A 19,988-nucleotide genomic window follows, 5' to 3' on the forward strand; every position below is an offset into this window, starting at 1 on the left:
CAGAAAAAAAACTATCCTTTAGTAGAGGGGTAAATTTGTTCGTTGACAACTTCTAATGAATCAATCCCTAAACATGGACAACCAGTTCACTTAAAATAACCCTTTAATATTTGCATTACTGATAATCCCACTAATGTAAATTAATAGGGAATTTTAAATACGATAAAAGAGTAACAACGAAATTAATCGTTTAAATATTAGTCAACGTATCTAGAACTAATACATGGTTCAATTTGTTCTTTCATCAATTGCCTAAAACTGGTGTACTGAAGGCTAGTTGCTCAACTTATATGTTTAAATAAACGATATAATTTGCAGCATGCCAGCTTTGGGCTTTCAGTGGATGGAAGGATTATTACATCTTTTACTAGGAAATGTAGCATCTATTCTTCTCCATATTGCAGACAGGTATTGTAGATACCTTTTAGGGCAATTTCATGAAACAATTTAATTGAGTTCGAGTTCGAGTTTAGGTTCGTATACACGGCATTCTTAAAAAATCTAGCAATTTAGCATTTCTAACTTGGAACTTTCATCAGGTTGATACCAACTTCAACGTTTGGGTCCTCGCCTCGAATAAAGACCATGATGCAACTCATCAATTGCCTGAGATTGGCGAAGATGATCCATCGGTAAGTCTCCGAACTCTAATCTCTTCGTTTCGTAGTCGGTGCGAATGTGATGAATATAACTCACACATTAGAACTCTACTCAATATATCAATCATATGTGATTATGCAGGTTATCTATGTGAAACCAGGATATGAAGCCAACTTGGATTCACTGATACAGGACACAATCCGGCTAATAACCTCCACCAAGGTATACATACTGAAAACTAATCTAATTATCCGGATTTCAACAAATATCGATTTTGCATTCGAGTAAAATACGTGTATAAATCTACGATTTTTTCCATCATAGGACATTTGCTCGGAAGCATGCCGGAAATCTGAACCCACCCTGCGTTGTAAGTACTTTTTTTTAATAGTTGGACAAGTTTTTCAGATGATAACTTACTAAAGAAAATGTGTTAGGACAGATATTGGTAAGGAATGCAGCTTCCATCGACAAGAGGTGGTGTAGATTGTTGGAACTAAGGAATGCAAATATGTATAATAAAAAATTTTAGATTATTTATAGAATGGTTTAATGAAACTCTCTATCTATCATGATAGTTGTATATATTGTATTATATTTATATGAAATTTGATATAATCATATATCATCTTGGTGTTATTACTTTCATTTCATCAACATTTTAAATTATTATGGTAAAAATTTCTTAACTACCTATAAACTCGCGACCGAATTAAGACTCAATCGATTTATTTATATGTTTGATGATCGAAAAAGCGAACCAAAGAGACCACAAGTCTAATGCAAAGATTCACAGCACCAAAGCTTGAAATTCATCTAAAGATGAATACACCACCGAGCTCGTTTAATGAATTCAGCATATCTGCTCTAAGATAAAATTTGATTACAATGAATCTAAGATAAAATTTGTTTATTACTTTACACCAAAACTCTATTTATACAATGGACAGAGCCTTTAACTAACAGACTAACAACTCTTTTAACAGACTACAAGGCAACCAACTGACAAAGCTAAACTGCTAGCTAACCCTCTATCTCCAATATTCCCCCCGTCTTCTGAAAGAAAAAAACAGTCTTTTATGTATCAGGCTGAACACATACTTTACTACGAAACAACTCGAATGTTGCTTTGGCCAGACGTTTGGTTAGGCCATCGGCCAACTGATATGAAGCAGGAACATAATTAACACGCAAGAGTTTAGCAGTAACTTTTTCACGAACGAAATGCATGTCCAGATCTACATGTTTGGTGTGTGCGTGATATACAAAATTCGCACTTAAGGCGACAAGACTGGTGTTATCAGTCCAAATGGTTGGGACTTCATGCAACAATACATCCATGTCTACGAGTAACTTAGCAATCCAAGTTACTTCAGCTGTGACGTATACTATACTCCTATATTTGGCTTCCATGGTCGATCGAGAGACTGTTTTTTGTTTCTTGGAGTTCCAAGTCACCAGGAAGCTTCCAACAAACACCCCATGACCTGATTTGGACCTACGATCATCAATGTCAACCCCCAATCTGCATTAGAGAACTCCATAACCTTGAGCCTCGAGGTTGTTGGAGCAAACCTCAGTCTATAACCTAGGGTTCCTGCTAGATACCGTAATATACATTTCACCGCGCTCATATGTCGAATGCATAGCGCATGCATGAATTGTGTAACTTTGTTCATGCTGAATATTATGTCCGGACGAGTATGAAAACATATAATAGGCTGCCCACATGCTACGATATTCTTGAGCATCCTGCAATTGCTCCCCCATATCACGAGTCAGTTTGTGTGACACAATCATTGGAGTGGGAACTGGCGAGGCTTGTAGCGTATGAGTCTTGGCAAGAAGTTCAAGTACAAACTTTCTTTGGTTGAGCATCAAACCACAAGCATCCCTCTTAACTTCAATACCTAGAAAGTAACCCAAATCCCATAAGTCTTTCAAAGAAAAATTTTTCATTGAGTAAGCGAATAACTCTCTCAATCTTTTCACCCGACTGTCTAGTAATTATGATGTTGTCGACATACACGAGCACATATGTATGGACACCATCTTTGTTTAACACAAACAAGGATGCATATGCTTTTGATTAAACAAAACCAAGTTGCAACAAACTACCCCCGAGCTTAGCATACCAGTTCTTAGGAGCCTATCGAAGACCATAAAGAGACTTTCATAGTTTGCAAACAATTTTGGTTCCATCTGAAGCACACTGTTCAAAACCAGGGGTTGATGCATAAAGATGTCATCATCTAACTCACCATTGAGAAACATATTATTGACATCAACTTGCCTCAATGTCCACCCCTTGGTTACAGCAAGAGACAAAATGACATTTATCATAGCAAATTTTACAACTGGGCTGAACGTTTCATTGAAATACTAACCTGCGACTTGAGAGTACCCTTTTACTACAAGGCGTGCCTTGTACCTGTGAATTGTGCCATCCGAATTGTGTTTAAGTTTAAATAGCCACTTGCACCCAACCATATCCTATTGGGAAATAAAACGAGTAACAAGTAATTTCCCTATAACCAGATTAGTGAGAATGCAAAATAAAAGCGGAAAAATAATACCCGAAATTGATAACGAAGTTCAGCCAATTTGCTTACGTCTCCGGACTGCTGCAGATCTTTTACTAAGAGAGAAAATTTACAGGTGTTTATAAAACACTCACAAGAAAGCTCTCTAGTATTGAGAGAAATAAATGATTTTTGGGATGATTTTGAAGCTAAATGAGATAGGGTATTTATAGTTGAAGGTTAAGGACTAATCTTATAAATACCCTAAAGTCCAGTGTCTAATAATAATTATCCCATTGCAATTTTTCAACAAACATCTACCAAACTTTGAAAAACCATTTTTCAAAGAAACATTTACCAAACTTAGAAAACCATTTTCAAAGAAACATTTACCAAACTTTGAAAACCATTTTTTCAAAGTTGGTTGCCAAACTTTGAACTTTTAACAATCTCCCACTTGAAGACTGATTTTAATCTGTCTTTACACCTCGATCAATGCAACAAATTTTCTAGTCTTGTTACTCTAGCATGCCAACTGAAGTTGAACACAACTTCAGTTTGTCCGTAGTCACCGTCTTTGTCAACATGTCTGCTGGATTTTGAGCTCCACTAATCTTTTCAAGTTTCAAAATCCCATCTTCCAGAAGAGACCGAATAAAATGATATCTCAATTGTATGTGCTTCGTCCTGGAATGAAAAGATGGATTCTTTGCTAGATGTATAGCACTTTGACTGTCGCAATACAAGATATTGTTTTCTTGTTTCTTTCCTAACTCTTCCAAGAAACTTTGGAGTCAAATCATCTTCTTGTTGGCTTCCATAACAGTGACATATTCTGCTTCAGTTATGGAGAGAGCAACTATCTTCTGTAGTTGAGAAACCCAACTCACTGTAGTTCCTCCTAGAGTATAGACATACCATGTAGTGCTTCTTCTAATGTCGACATTTCCGGCTAAGTCAGCATCTACATAGCATGTTAGTATCGTATCTCCACCTTTGAAACAAAGTGATTTGTTTGTGGTACCCCGTAGTTATCTGAGGATCCATTTGACTGCTTCCCAGTGTACATTACCTGGATTATTCATGTACCTGCTAACAGCTCCCACTGCATGAGCAATATCTGGTATGGTACAAACCATGGCATATATCAGACTTCCAATTGCTGAGGCATATGGAACCTTCACCATGTGTGCATGTTTTTCCTCTGTCTTTGGTGACTTTTCTTTAGAGAGTCTAAAATAAACAGCTAAAGGTGTACTTACTGGTTTAGCATCTTGCATGTTGAACCTAGAGAGTACTTTGTTGATGTGCTCAGTCTATGATAACATCAAAGTCCCCGACTTTGTATCTCTCTTTATCCTCATCCCAAGAATTTGCTTTGCAGCGCCCAGATCCTTCATAGCAAACTGCTTCGACAATTCTTGCTTCAAATTTATAATCTCTTGCATGTCTGAGCATGCAACGAGCATGTCATCAACATACAACAATAAAATAATGAAGCTTTTGTCGAACCTCTTGATGTAGCAACAATGATCTGCTTGGCATCTGGTAAAACCACTGCTACTCATGAAACTATCGAACTTCTTGTACCACTGTCTAGAAGCTTCATTTAAACCATACAAGCTCTTCTTCAACCTGCATACTAGGTTTTTCTTGCCTACCTCTATGAAGCCTTCTGGCTGCCTCATATAGATTTCTTCCTCCAAATCACCATGAAGGAAAGCTGTCTTTACATCTAACTGCTCAAGATGTAAATTCTCTGCAGCTATAATTTTCAACACCAGTCTGATTGTAGACAGTTTTACGACTGGAGAGAAAATTTCATTATAGTCAATACCTTCTTTTTACTGAAAAACTTTGACAACCAATCTTTATTTGTAGCGTTTACTCCCATCGTGCTCTTCTTTGATCCTGTAAATCCACTTGTTATGGAGCGCTTTTTTGCCTGATGGTAATTCAGCTAATTCCCACGTCTGATTTGACATAAGCGAGTCCATCTCATCTTTCATGGAAGACTCCCATTTGATCAAATCCTCCACTTGCATTGCTTCATCATAGCACTCTGGTTCACCATTGTCAGTCAGCAACAAGTAGTGCAAAGAAGGCGAATAACGCTGAGTTGGTTTAGGAATTCTAGAGGAGAGTCTTAGTTCTGGTGTGCCTGGTTCTTCTTGAACTGCTTTAGGACTGATCTGAACCTCATTTCCAGAAATCTCCTCGAATTCAACAAATTCCTTTGTTTCAGCTTCGATATTTGAGTTACTTGATTCTACAGTTGACATGTCTTTATACATCACATTGTCTTTCATAGTCCCAAAATCTGTAACCGAACTCATCATCGCCATAACCAACAAATGCACATTTATTGGACTTAGCATCAAGTTTACTTCTTTCAGCAGAATCTATGTGTACATAAGAAATACAACCAAACACTCTTAAGTGTGAAAGATTTATTTCTTTCTTGCTCCAAACTTCCTTGGTATTTTGCCATCCAAATGAACTGAGGGCCCACATTTGATCAGGTAAGTTGCAGTGTTGATAGCTTCAGCCCATAGAAATTTAGGCAATCTGGCATGTATCCTCATGCTTCTGGCACGTTCATTCAGAGTTTTATTCATGTGCTCTGCTACGCCATTCTGTTGCGGTGTCATGGGAACTGTTGTCTTCATCTTAATCCCATTGTTTGCGTAGAAATCTCTGAATCTACGATTTCTGTACTCTCCTCCATTGTCAGACCTCGACCGCTTAACTTTCAGACCATTCTCATTTTCCACCATGGCCTTCCATTTTCTGAAGTGAAGGTATCAAAGACTTCTGATTTCTTCTTCAGAAAATAAACCCACACCTTCCTTGTAGAATCATCAATGAAAGTGACATAATATAATGAGCCTGCAAGAGATGGAATGGAGATGGTCCCCATACATCAGTATGAACCAACTCTAACTTTTCAGCCTTGGGTGTATTACCAATCTTTGTAAAGCTGACTTTCTTTTATTTGCCAAAGATGCAATCCTCGCATAGTCCGACATCTACATTCTTTAGATCCGACAGCTTCCCTTTTGACAAAAGTGTCTTCATCTCTTTCTCGCTCATATGGCTAAGCCTTTGGTGCCATAGGTTTGATTTTCCATCAGCATCTGCGGCTGTAATGATATTCTCTAAATTTGAGGTTACATAGAGAGTACCAGTCTTCTTACCTCGAGCAATGACGAGTGCTCCTTTGGTAATCTTCCATTCACAGCCTGAAAAGGTTGTGTTATATCCTTCTCCATCAAGTTGTCCAACAGAAATCAAATTTCTTTTGAGACCAGGAATATGTCTCACTCGTGTCAGCTTCCAGGTGGTCTGGTTTGGCAGTTTTAATCGGATGTCTCCTTTTCCGACGATCTTCAAGGTTTCATTATCAGCTAGATGAACCTTCCCAAAATCACCATTGACATAGTTCTCCATGATTTCTCGGCATGGGGTGGAGTGGAAAGATACCCCTAAATCCAAGATCTATGATTCAATTAGACTGTTGACGCTTAGAATCATGGCATACCTGTCTCCTCTGTCATGTTGGCAGAATCTTGTGTGCCAATATTTTTCTTCAATGCTCGGCAATCTCTTTTAAAGTGACCCTTCTTGCCACAATTATAATAGGTAAAATCTTTCTTTCCCATTCTAGATTTTCTCCGTCTGGATTTCGATCCGCCACGATTTAAATTTCTTTTTGAAGTTCTCCCTCTGGACTCCGTGTGCAAGGCTGAGGAGGTTGATGCTTTACCCGATTCTCTCCATCAAATTTCTTCACTCAATACCAGATCCCGTACATCGTCGAATTTTAATTTGTTGTTTCCCGACGAGCTGCTGATTGCTGTAACAGTAGCATTCCAACTGTCTGGTAGAGATGATAAGAGAATTAAAACTCGAACTTCATCATCGAATTCATTTCTACTGAACTCAATTGGGTTGTGATTGTGTTGAGTTCATTTAGGTGTTGAGCCACTGATGCCCCTTCCATCATCCGCAAATTGAACGATCGCCTAATGAACTTTGTTTGAGGCCGATGGCTTCTCATACATAATGGAGAGAGCCGCCATAAGACCCGCCGTGGTCTTTTCCTTTGCTATATTGAAAGCAACATTGTGGGATAATGTCAGTCGGATAACTCTGAGGGCTTGTCTGTCGAAAAGAGCACAGTCTTCATTCTTCATGCCCTATGGTTGCTTGCTTTCCTGAGAGAGGTTGATATAGATTTTTCTGTTACAGAAAATCTTCAATCTGCATCTTCCAAAAGCCAAAGTATGCACCATCGAACTTTTCAATTTTCACATTCCCTTCGTCTGCAGTCATCGCTCCCACTCGAATCTAGCTTCTTCGGATCGTTTTTGACAATTTGTGCGAACTACCGTGTATTATAACACCTTCGTCGACAAACTCGTATCGCCGACAAAATTTTTACTATTCATGAAATTCATTATTCATGTGAATAGTAATAAATAGTAACATCACAAAAATTGACAAAATTCACAACCGAAAGCTCTGATACCAATTGTTGGGAAATAAAACGAGTAACAAGTAATTTCCCTATAACCATATTAGTAAGAATGCAAAATAAAAGCGGAAAATAATACCCGAAATTGATAATGAAGTTTAGCCAATTTGCTTACGTCTCCGGACTGCTGCAGATCTTTTACTAAGAGAGAAAATTTATAGGTGTTTACAAAACACTCACTACTCACAAGAAAGCTATCTAGTATTGGGAGAAAGAAATGATTTTTGGGATGATTTTGAAGCTAAATGAGCTAGGGTATTTATAGTTGAAGGTTAAGGACTAATCTTATAAATACCCTAAAGTCTAGTGACTAATAATAATTATCCCATTACAATTTTTCAACAAACATCTACCAAACTTTGAAAAACCATTTTTCAAAGAAACATTTACCAAACTTTGAAAACCATTTTCAAAGAAACATTTACCAAACTTTGAAAATCATTTTTTCAAAGTTGGTTGCCAAACTTTGAACTTTTAACACATCAATACTTGGAGGTAACTTAACCAACTCCCATGTTCCATTCTTGTGAAAAGCATCAAACTTGGCTCGAACAACAGTAACCCAATCAGGAGATTTCAAGGCTTCAACGTCGCTATCTGGAATAAACTCCCCAAGATACATTGTGAGAACTTTGGGTTTGAAAATCCCATATTTGCTCATCGTCATCATGGAATGACAATTTGTTTTGTTGACATCCACGTTGCTTGCAACATTCGTGACACCAATATTATCCAACTCATCATCACTAACATCATGCGGAGTTTCGGCTAACCCGAAAGAGGTTTTAGATAAATCCATTAAATACAAGGAAGCCTTGGTTCAAGAATATTTTTTTGTGTTTGGGCTTGAGTTGTGCCCATTAAGCCATAAGAATGGGTGTCTTAGTTATGAACCAAACAAAGAGTGGCTAAATGACCAAATAACATGTTTTCAAAGGAAATGTTGAATTCCCATTAATTGGGATGATATCACTGTCTGTTTTTCCCGTCTCTTTTTCCTCACAAAAACTTGTATTCTTCCTCTCTTCCTTCTCACCAGCATACAACTGAGGGGTTTTGTCTTCACCAGTTCTATCATATTTCCCATTGAAAAATGGGAACCCTTCCCTTGAGCAAGATTCAAGCCATGGGAAAACCTTCAACCTGTGCATCATACCCAGCAAGTTGTGTCTCCGCATCCACAAGCATGGTGCATATAACATCAAGAGTAAGAGACTCTCTCATGGAAGAAATAACTGCAACAATCGGCTGATATTCACGTGGAAGACCTTTAAGAAACTCATAACATGCTCCACCGGCGTGATCAAACTGTCATAGGATGACAAGGCATCACATATTTCCTTAACACGCGTGATATACGTCTGCAAGCTATTATCCCCTTTTTCAGAGATTATAACTTATTGCATAAAGTCATCACGGTTGTGATAAATTGGCTTACAAAAAATTAAAGAACAGTGCTCCAAACCCTAGTCGATGTTTCAATGCCCACGAATTGAGGTAGAAAATGAGGACTTACCGTTGAAAGAAGTCAAAAAGTATCTTGGGCAACATATTCTTCATACTAATCGTTCAACACAGTGGCACCATAGCTATTGACAATCATCTCAGGAGAAGGCTTCATCGATCCGGTCAACATACGCTCCAGACGGTGGCTCTGAACGGTGAGCAAGACATGCTGCTTCCAGAGGAGGAAATTTAACTCATCAAGCACTATGTTTTACCCTCTTATTAGTAAAAATCTTATTATTCCTTGAGGAGAACTCCACGAGAGGCTCCACAAATTCGGTTCCCGATTATAAGCCAGTACGAGACATGAAAGAGGAACGAAAGTACACGCAAAAAAGAAGTCAAGAAATAACTGCCCAGAGTTCAGGTGACTGATACCATATAGAGTTTTCTTGAAAACTGTACTTCTTAACTTGTTTATTACTTTGCACCAAAACCATATTTATACAATGGACACAACCTTTAACAAACCATATTTAACAACTCCCTTAACTAAATAACCACTCTTTTAACAAACTACAAGGCAACCAACTGATAAAACTAAACCTCTAGCTGAAGCTAGCTAACCCTCTATCTCCAATAAGTTTGACGTCATATATGCGTGCCATTTTTATATATTAAAAATATTTTTATATTATTTTATAATTTTTGTTATAATTAATTTATTTTAATAATAAATTTATTTTATTTTATTTTTATTTTATAATATATCAAACTTAATTATTGAAATATTTTAATTATTTTATAGTTTATGTTAGAAATGTAACACCCTAATCCGGTCCAACCCGAAGATCGAAGGACTAGAGCATTACAATGACCTATGGAACGATTGACCCAATTTTTTTTATAAAAAAACACGTGTATATAAATCATAAGAAAACTATCCATAATAGCTATAAGAAAAACATAATAGTTGAGTTTACAAAATAAGGGAAGTACCCAATGTAAATCTCCAACAATATAATAAATGTGAACATAGTTATGACTTGAATAATACAAGGTACATACCGTACATGCCCTCTAAAAGACTCAAGATATATTCTAAAAAGTAATTAGTCTGGAATGTGTCTGTGCGATAAGCTCCTCATCGATCCTCTAATGACCTATGCACAGAAACAAATTTCGAATACTGAACTCATAAGCTCAATGTCACACTAATTAATAACTATTCTATACTACATGAATTATTACATGAACATGCTGACGAATAAAAGTATGGGAATATAGAAGTATTTAGTACGTGCTGAGGTAAGTCTAGTAGCGTGATCGAAGGGATTTTATGCATCTCAGGATGACACCCTAGCCTATCTAGGATACCTTCGAGTATCGGGGTGATATTCAAAATTTTCTGCATCAGAAGCATGTACCCGACCAACTTATTCCGTCGAGTCTTAGGGTATCTGCGCCCAGACGACAAACGAAGTGTCTTAGCACTAGTCGACGTATCCGAATAATTCTAACGAAAAAACGACGATCACCTACTAAAGTAACTCGAGTGTTCTGGTTATTTCCCGAGTGTCATACAAAGGCTAGTTTTATGTCTTCCTAGTGTATTCCATTTCTATATTGTGCTTGTAATTATTTATGAAGTTCTTGCTTGTAGTTTTATTTCATAAGTTCATACAACCCTATACCCTCTTACCAGAATGCTCAACTCAAAGGACTTCTTATCTAAATCATGACAAGGGTGTCGATACTCTTACTTAGAGTATCGATACTTTCACCGGTATCGATACCAATTTTAGGTTTGATGTTTTGAGAAATTAAGGTGAGCATCGATACTCTCTCTACGGTATCGATACTCCCTTGAGTATCGGTACCGAGTATCGGTACCAAAATGACCTACTAGAATGCAACTCTAAATTTTGGTATCGATACCCCTCCTTGAGAATCAATACTCTTAGGACAGTATTGATACCCTATGTTCTGGTATCGATACTCCCGACTCCAAATACCTTGTTTTAAGCCATTTGAAGAATAATATCGGTATTGTTCGTCTAGTACCGATACTCGTGCCCAAAATGCCCTATTTTAGGCAAGAAAGTATACCTAATACTCTACCCATTTGCCCTCATAAGGCACCAAACATTGCTTAAGTCTCATGTGAATTAGTAGGGGTTAAAAGGAGTCACACTTCATGCTTAATAACATCACAAATAAAATCGACCATGACAAACTTGGGAATGTTTCATGAACTCAACTAATCTACCATGAACATCTAAGGAACTACATATAGTATAGACAAGTTACAAACGTGTTACCTTAGTGCTAGATTGCTGGAAAAACATCTATTCTCAACCAAGAATCAACATCTCCTTATTTTTGGTCTTGGAACTTTCTCCAATCTCTTTCACTAATCATGAAAAAGGAAATGAGTTATTAAGCCCCACTAAACCCCCTATTTAGGGTCACTTGGTCAAATCTTGATTTTAAAGGCTTGAATGGAAGCTAGTGAGGACTAGTTTATAGCTCTTATCTTGGTGTTTACAATTTGACCTTGCAAGAGCTCAAAGTCCCAACCTTTGATTGTTTTCTTGGAAAGAAAGAAGAAGATGAAAAATGGGAAAGAAGACAATGAAGTGTGAGGAAAAGGAGAGGGGAAATCAGATTTGATTTCATCAAACATAAATGGGAATTAGACTTTGTTTCAAAAAATGGAATATTATCCCTTTTAGTCCTTCCTGTTTTGCTATAAGATTAAAAATGTTCATTTTCTTACATTTTGGGCTCAACCAAAAGCCCAATTTCCCACTCACTTGGGTCAAGGCTTTATACAAAGCTAATGGATTTGTCTGAGGCCCTTACGGTTTAACTCCTAAACCGGGATTTGAGACGTTGCAAAAAGTATATTCTTATAATACTTTATAATTTATATTATAATTAATATATATATATATATATATTATTTTACTCTTTTTATTCATTAATATTTTAGTTTTTAATATAAAGTATAAAAAAATTATAAAGTTACTATATTTTAATTGATGTTAAAATATATTCTTTTTTATTATTATATAATTTATGTTATCATTAATACATTTTATAAAATAAAATAAATGAAATTAATTTCAGTTAAAGTTTAACTTAAATATTATTTTTGTTGATAATAATAACTTGGCTTGGTTTAGTAGTTAGGCTTAGGCATTAACTTAGAACAAGGGTGGGATTTTTTTTAGAGATGACCTAATGTGTGTGACCTATTGGGTCAATTTTACCCATAAATATTGACAGTTTAGGTGTCAAATTATGATAACTAGTGCTGCTGGTGAATTGTTCCATCAATTCAGTTACTGTTTGGAATTTGTTCTTTTAAACATGAGATAAGAATCTGATGGTGGTGCAACTGATTTAGGTGTTCCATAGTTCCAGAAAACTCAGGTTACTTATTCTTGTTCTATGATAACTATTGCTAGTGGTTTGATTGAATGCATTTAAATAGTTGAATTATTGATTGAATTTTTTTTTCAAAAATAGTGATCAAAATGAAAATGGATAATAATTAGGTGATCAATGGTATAATTTACCCTTCATTCTATTTGTTTCCTCATGCAATCAAGGACTAACAAATGAATTTTAAGCATTGTTTACAGAATTTTTACCAGTGATTTCATTTTTTTTAAATGGCATTTGATATGAGTAGTTAACCAACTTTAACAAAGATCCAATGAATCTCCAAAATAATGTCCACATTTTGTGTCAATCTTTTCAACAAAGTTGTTAACATAATCCTTGAAGATATTTCTTTTCAACTGTCAACCTTATTTAAACCTCCTTTTGTGGTCTCATAAGCTTGGTTTATGTGCTGAGTTGCTAAATACTTGTTTGTTTCTCATATTTAATAAATTATCAATTCTTAATAGGGTTAATTACACCCCATGATCACTTAACGGCGGGTATATTCATATCTGACCACCAGCCTTTTAATTTTGTCAGTCAAGCCAATTGTCGTTAACATTTGACGGGGGAGCTGACATAGTAGCTAACAAAATTAATATAATTATATATATGGTCCTCATCACTTATATATTTTATCAATTTTATCCTAATTTTAATTTAATTCAATAAACTAATTACATGTGTCTCTCGTAAACATAAAATTAATAGAATGTTTAAGTAATGAGGATCAAATCTGTAACTATACTAAATTTGTTACATGTGTTGCATAAACTGCTTCCATCAAATATTAGCAGTAAGTGGTTTGATTGACATTACTTAAACAGTTAAGTGGTCTGATTTCCAAAATAAAAAAAATTAATAATCAAATTAGAATTAATCCATAGTTAAGTGATCACTAATATAATTTATCTTCTTTAATATTATACTTTTAGTACAATTATACGGAAATAGATTCTCTAAATATATAAGAAATTAACAAAACATAATCCATATCTTACTTCCAATCTCTATCATTAAAATATTATATATATATATTAAAATTTTTAATTTATTGAATGGTCTCGGAAATGAAAGAAATGTCATTTTTTAAAATATTTGAATCTAACCAATTATATATGTAGAATGTGTATGCATTATTAATTAGGGGCGGATGTATTAAGTCCCGCAGGGACCAAATGCATCCTATCATTTTAAAAAAATGAATAAATTTAATTTAATGTATTAAAATAAATAAAAAATAAAAAAATGTATATCTATTATTTTTTAAAAAAATAGAATTAGACATTATTCTTAAATTTTTGGATAGGTAGCTGTTAATAATACTATTAATATGATAGCCTGAATTGACCCGCTGCCCTAATACTGCATGTTTCAATTCAACATTAATAGTAATATAACTAAAACCTTTGAATATCCACCCAATTGGACTCTGTTTGAATTATTATTTAACTATAAAATATAATTAATTCTTAAATTTAATTAAATTAATACTCGGTGCCAGTTCTAGTCAAACCTGCAAATAACATAAACAAAAATAAAATATAGTCAAATTTGTCTTGCCAAAGTGTTGCTTCTGCTCAATGTTGGACAGCAGCAAAATCTGGAGTAATATGAACCACAGAACCTCGTTACTACGAAAAGCTGTCGATTTTCTACTGTTTTCTCTAGCTGTACAACGGGATATCGACATCACTTTGTCGAGCCAAGAAACTATCTGCTGAGTTGTAGGCCTAACTTTGGGACTTTCGCTTAGACAAAGGCAAGCGATTTCGAGAACCCGCAACATTTCCTTATCATGCTGCTTGCCATAGATTAATGGATCAAAAACCGCACTCTCCTGGTTTTCCATCTTCATGCGCATCACCCAAGAGATTAAATCCCAGGTATCCTTTGGCTTGCACATATCCATTGGCCTTTTCCCGGTCAGAAGCTCCAAAAGAACTACTCCGAAACTGTACACGTCACCTTTATAGGTTGCCACCGATGCTTGTCCGTATTCGGGAGGAATGTAGCCTAATGTCCCTACCAGATCAGTGCTTACGTGGGTATCATAGGGAAGTATGAGCCTTTATGTCTCGGTGAAGAATATGAGGCTCACACGACTGGTGCAAATAAGCTAGACCCCTAGCTGCCCCTTGTGCGATTTGCAGCCTTGTTTCCCAATCAAGCATGGAAGGTCCGTAGACCTTCTCGTGCAACCAATAGTCCAAACTAACATTTTCCATGTAAGAGTATATTAAGAGCCTGTCATTCTTATGCATGCAGTATCCTTGTAGATGGACTAGATTTGGATGCTGAGCTCTAGAAAGTGCTTCGACTTCAGCGCGGAATTCTCTAACCATCTGACCACAATCATCGGAAAGCTGTTTAATGGCAACCTTACGACCATCGGGGAGAGTGCCTCGATAAACCAGACCAAAACCCCCACAACCGATGATATTTGCTTGGTCGAAATTGTTGGTTGATTCCAGAAGGTCATCAATGCATAGCTCTTTGTAGGATTCCCAATTTTGGAAGAGCACCACTAGCCTTGAACTGAGTTCTTCTAAATCTTTACCATTGGTGTCAGGCTCCTCTTTCTCGGGATCAACCTCATTTCGTTTATGTGCACGCAAAACAAGTACATAAAGAACGCCAATTAGAAAAGCTGTCCCGAGTATGACTCCGACAATCATGCCAATGATGATATCTTTGCTCCTTGATCTTTTCGAGGACTCGTGACGACCTTCACTTACATTATCTTGACAATTGAACCGATGATCACCACAAAGATTGTTTCCTTCAAAGCTTGAATTTGGAAATGTCTGAAATTGACCTCCGGAGGGGATCGGCCCACGAAGCCGGTTGTAAGCAACATTAAAGACAGACAAAAAACTGACACGTTCCAGTGAAAGTGGTATGGTCCCTGATAAGTCATTATGTGAGAGATCCAGAGTCTCCAAGCTGATCATCTCGGATAAGTTTCCAGGAATCGGTCCAGAGAAATTATTGAACTTCAAATCAAAAACAATGAGCTCTCTCAGATTCCCGAACTCGGGCCAAATCGGTCCCCTAAGAGAGTTGTGGCCAAGTTCAAGTGTTGGTGGAAGACTGCTAATTTGATTATACTGCAATCCCCTCCAGCTTTCATTCCTTCTCATGAAGAATGGAAAATCTGGTGAAGGTTCCTCCAATAAGATATTTCCATGAATGAGGCTTGGTAATTCAGTTAAACTCTTCGGGATCTCTCCGGTAAATGAATTGTTTGATAAGTCCAAGTAAAACAGATCTCTATAGCTTCCAAGCCACGGTGGAATCGTTCCATCCAGATGGTTCCAAGACAAATCCAACAACTGAAGGGCCGTAATACTTCTCAACCATTGGGGAATAGAACCTTTAAGTTTACAGCTCGCAATAACAAGAACCTTCAACTTTCCAAAACGCAGACTACGATCGTTAAGCACAGTCTCGCCGGCGAAATTCAAGGTGAGAACCAAAGCAGTTAGGTTCTACACTGCTGCAGAATCTGAAGAGCAGAGGAGATATTACGGAGGCTCGAATTCGAGACCGAAAGATAAGAGAGGCTATGAAATTCCCTGAAGCTCTCAGGGATTTGGCCACTGAAATTATTCCGGGCAAGATTGGCATTCCTCAACTGTCTGCACAAGGGAAGATTATCAGGCACAGGCCCAGTGAACTTGTTGGTAGCCAAATCCAAAGAATTCAAAGCAACCATAGCTGAGCAATTAAGATATATAAAGCCCTCCAATGAATTATTCCTCAAATTCAGCAAACTAATAGTGGGAGAATTGGATACTGTACTGGGAATTCTACCACTAAATCTATTTGAATGAGCTACAAGAAACTGAAAACTCTTCAGCTGACCAAAAACATCAGGGATCTCTCCAGAAAAATTATTCGAAGAAATATCGAATCGAACAAGGTTAGAGAGATTAGCAATACCAGGACTAAGCTTCCCACCAAGATTGTTATACTGAAGCCCCAAAACCTTCAAATTCTGGAGCTGAAAAATGTCTTCAGTTACCCCACCATTGAGATCATCTGTGCCAAGATTAAGTTCTTCCAAGAAAGAACATTTTCCAAGCCCAGATAAAACATCACCAGAGAAATAGTTCACTGCCATATCAAGGAACCGAATCCGAGAAGAATTAACACATATATGGGAAGGAAGAGAACCATTAAAGTGATTCGAAGAAATATCAAAGCTTCGAATTGAATGAAGATTGATGCTCTCCGGGATTTGCCCAGAAAAATCATTATTGCTCAAGTCAAGTTGCTCCAAATTCGGCATACGAAACAAAGACAGTGGCAATGAATCTTTAAGGAAATTATGGGAAAGATTGAGAGTTTTAAGCTGATCTAAAGCAGCCAAAGCATCGGATAATTTGCCTGATAATCTTTTCTTCGGAAGCTCCAGCTTGATTACTCTACCGGCAGATTGAGGCTCGCAAGTTATCCCTTCCCAGCCACAACAATCGGTCGATGAATCCATGGTCCAACCTTCGGGTTTCATTGTCAAATTTCCCATGAAATATTGAAGAGCAGTCAAGTCCTTAAAATTGCATGTCAGGTTCTGAGACACAAGTACCTGAGCTTGCAACAAGAACCCAAGAATTACAACCAGACCCCAACAACCTTGAGCACCCATATTAACAATAAAGATTGAAACTTTATAAGCTGAAGATGAGAAAACAAGCAAAGCCCTTCACCAAAAACAATTTTTCCGATGTGGGTTTCCGTTGTTAGAACAAAGGAGAGAAGAAGAAAAAAAGCTCAAAACAAAAGGGTGGGTTAGTTTTGACAAGGAGAAGAGATGAAGGAGACGAAGGAAAAGAAAGAGGAAAATGGTGGCTTTGACTTCAACACGGGTATGGCCATATGGGGAATTTTCGGGCCTTTCGGCTTTTGCCTTTTGCCATTGCTTTCTCTATTAATATCTCTTCCCAACCGTTATATTATATGTCAGCATTTCTTTATTGATTTTGTGGGTAAACTAACTTCTAGGTAACTAGACTATGAATACAACTTTATTTTGACTATTAAACTAAAAATATTGTCAATTAAGTCATTAAACTTTATGTAAACCAGGTCATCTTTTGTTAAGTTTTAACGCAATTGATTATGTGGATCCTAATTGAGATAATTCTATCCGTTTAGTTTTAATTTTAATTAAAAATAATTTATCTAATAAAATGGTTTGAGTTTAGAAGGGATTAAACCTGAAATCTAAATTATGACTTGATCATTATAATAAGTTAAAAAATTATTAGATGATTGATAAAAAATTTATTTAGATTAAATTTTATTTACTTTTTTATATAGATGTTCAATCATATTTAACCTAAAATAATCGATGATAATTTTTTCCAAACACATACATTTTGTAAAGAAAAAATATTTTCTAACCTAAATTGGTTTCAATAGTTTAGTGACTCTTCTGAAAATATTTTCGAACCTAAAAATATTTTTTTTTGATAGAAAGCCGTTAATTTTATTATAAATAAAAAATATTCATAATTACAATGAAGATTTACAAGTATAACCGTAACGTAAACCAAATTATAATTAGGACATTTTCCTATAACCATTGACACATAAACTAGCCACCTTGATCACACAAGGACCAAAGAATGAAAATGTTAAAAAAACCTAACCAAAATGCTCAAACAAAATAAATATACGATCAAATCTGATTGCATCGGCAAACGAACAATAAAATGGGAAGAAGCTACCGATTCAGAGTCAAGTGACATAAGAAAATTATCCACGAATGCAAAACATATATCCAAATTAATCCGAGGGTTCAAAGCAAGGAAGATCAACATGATAACAAATAAACGTCATATTGATTTATTGTGACGATGTCAAATCTAACTATGAGAAAAAAATAAACAAAAATAACAGCCAAATGACCGAAAACTACCAAAAGACAGAGAAAAATGTGCCATAAAAGTAGAGATAAACGTGTTTCAAAGATAAAATTATTCTTATTAAAAGACTAAAAAATCCAAAAAAAAAATAACCGGCAATTCAAAACCAATATCAAAATCGATACCTCATCTAGTTAAACAAAATAAAAAAAATTTGATTTGATTTATAAAAAAATTGAAATAAATCGTAAAAAATAAACAAAAAATATTTATTTCCAAAAATAAGCGTGCATATTATATAATAGCGTAAACCAAACATAAACAAAAGACCCATATATCTTAACTTTAAATTCAATCATTCAATAAAAAATCTAAATATATATAAATATTTTAAAATCTATAACCAATTAATATGAGATTCACTTCCTTTCATTACCAATAAAATGTCCATGATGCTCTAAGCATCATGTTAACTCATCATAGAGTAAGGGCTCAAATTAACTTTGAATTGTAATTTTATAAATTCGATTTTAATTTAAAAATTTTAAATTTAAATCGAGTTATAAAATAAAAATTGAATAATTGGAATAATAATATAATTTTTTTAGTAATTAGTAAATTGGTTTTTAAGTTTGAGATGAGTCTCTCGATTATGTATGATATATGTATATCACATATGAAAAAAATATATGAAGAAATATATAGGTATTGTATATGGTTATAGAAAATCATTCAAACTAGAATCAAACAGTACTATAATATTATAAAGATTTATAATTAATTTTAAAGAAAAACTCAAACAACTTGATTCGAAAAAATTCAAATAAAATTTGAATTGTAAAATAAGACCCATTATTATCACCATTTTTGTTTCATATTATTATTATTGTTGTTGTTGTTGTAAATAAACAGGCCCAAAAAATGAAATATTACAAGCCCAAACTAAAGCACAACAATGGCCCAATTACAAGAAAAGATGAGCTAGGGTTTTCACCCTTTGGTTTTACCGTCATCGCATCTGAGTCGTTGGATCTGATCTGATCTAATAGTCCAGATCAACCCTGATTAAGGTTTCATCCTAAACTCTTGAAGCCAACCCGTGCCATAGCTGTCAGATCTGATCTGATCCAACGGGCCCCGATACTCCTCATCAGTTCCCTATACAAATCGGATAACATCGTTGCCACCGAGATACCCGTCGATCACTACAGAGAAGGACAAAACAAACTTCGGGATAAAAAATTTACCATGTACTTTTGCTGAAATCACGGTCTTCTGCCCCTAAGCTTTGTCCTTATCGATTCAAGTTGTTCGGTCAGAGCACCAATAAAAAGAAAAACAAACAACCATTAAAAGATTTCAACTTACAACCCGAAAAAAAAAGGAAATGTTTTTCGGTATAAAGGGAGATTTTTTTAGAAACAAGAGAGGAGGAGACATTCGAAGAAGAAAAAAAGAAAGCAAAAGATGAATGAGAGAAGAAGAAGCTTACCATCTCTAGTCTCGTCGAAAAACCTAAATGTCGTCGGAATGTGATGTTTTTTTTAAGGTGACCTC

The 19,988-nt window shown here is 35.6% G+C and overlaps 1 long non-coding RNA gene and 1 pseudogene across 1 annotated transcript; one reads left to right on the forward strand and one right to left on the reverse strand.

Annotated features, from left to right (window-relative positions):
• The first annotated feature begins 238 nt into the window (after nucleotides 1-238).
• On the forward strand, nucleotides 239-1,052 carry LOC120210588. The gene is made up of 5 exons (XR_005524513.1): nucleotides 239-408; nucleotides 540-632; nucleotides 742-822; nucleotides 925-970; nucleotides 1,043-1,052. It is a non-coding gene; the product is annotated as an uncharacterized LOC120210588 (long non-coding RNA).
• Nucleotides 1,053-8,567: 7,515 nt separating this feature from the next.
• On the reverse strand, nucleotides 8,568-17,501 carry LOC120210770 (annotated as a pseudogene).
• Between the last annotated feature and the right edge of the window lie 2,487 nt (nucleotides 17,502-19,988).

The sequence above is a fragment of the Hibiscus syriacus genome, unplaced genomic scaffold, assembly GCF_006381635.1.
Source record: "Hibiscus syriacus cultivar Baekdansim isolate YM2019G1 unplaced genomic scaffold, ASM638163v2 tig00109926_pilon, whole genome shotgun sequence".
NCBI lineage: Eukaryota > Viridiplantae > Streptophyta > Magnoliopsida > Malvales > Malvaceae > Hibiscus > Hibiscus syriacus.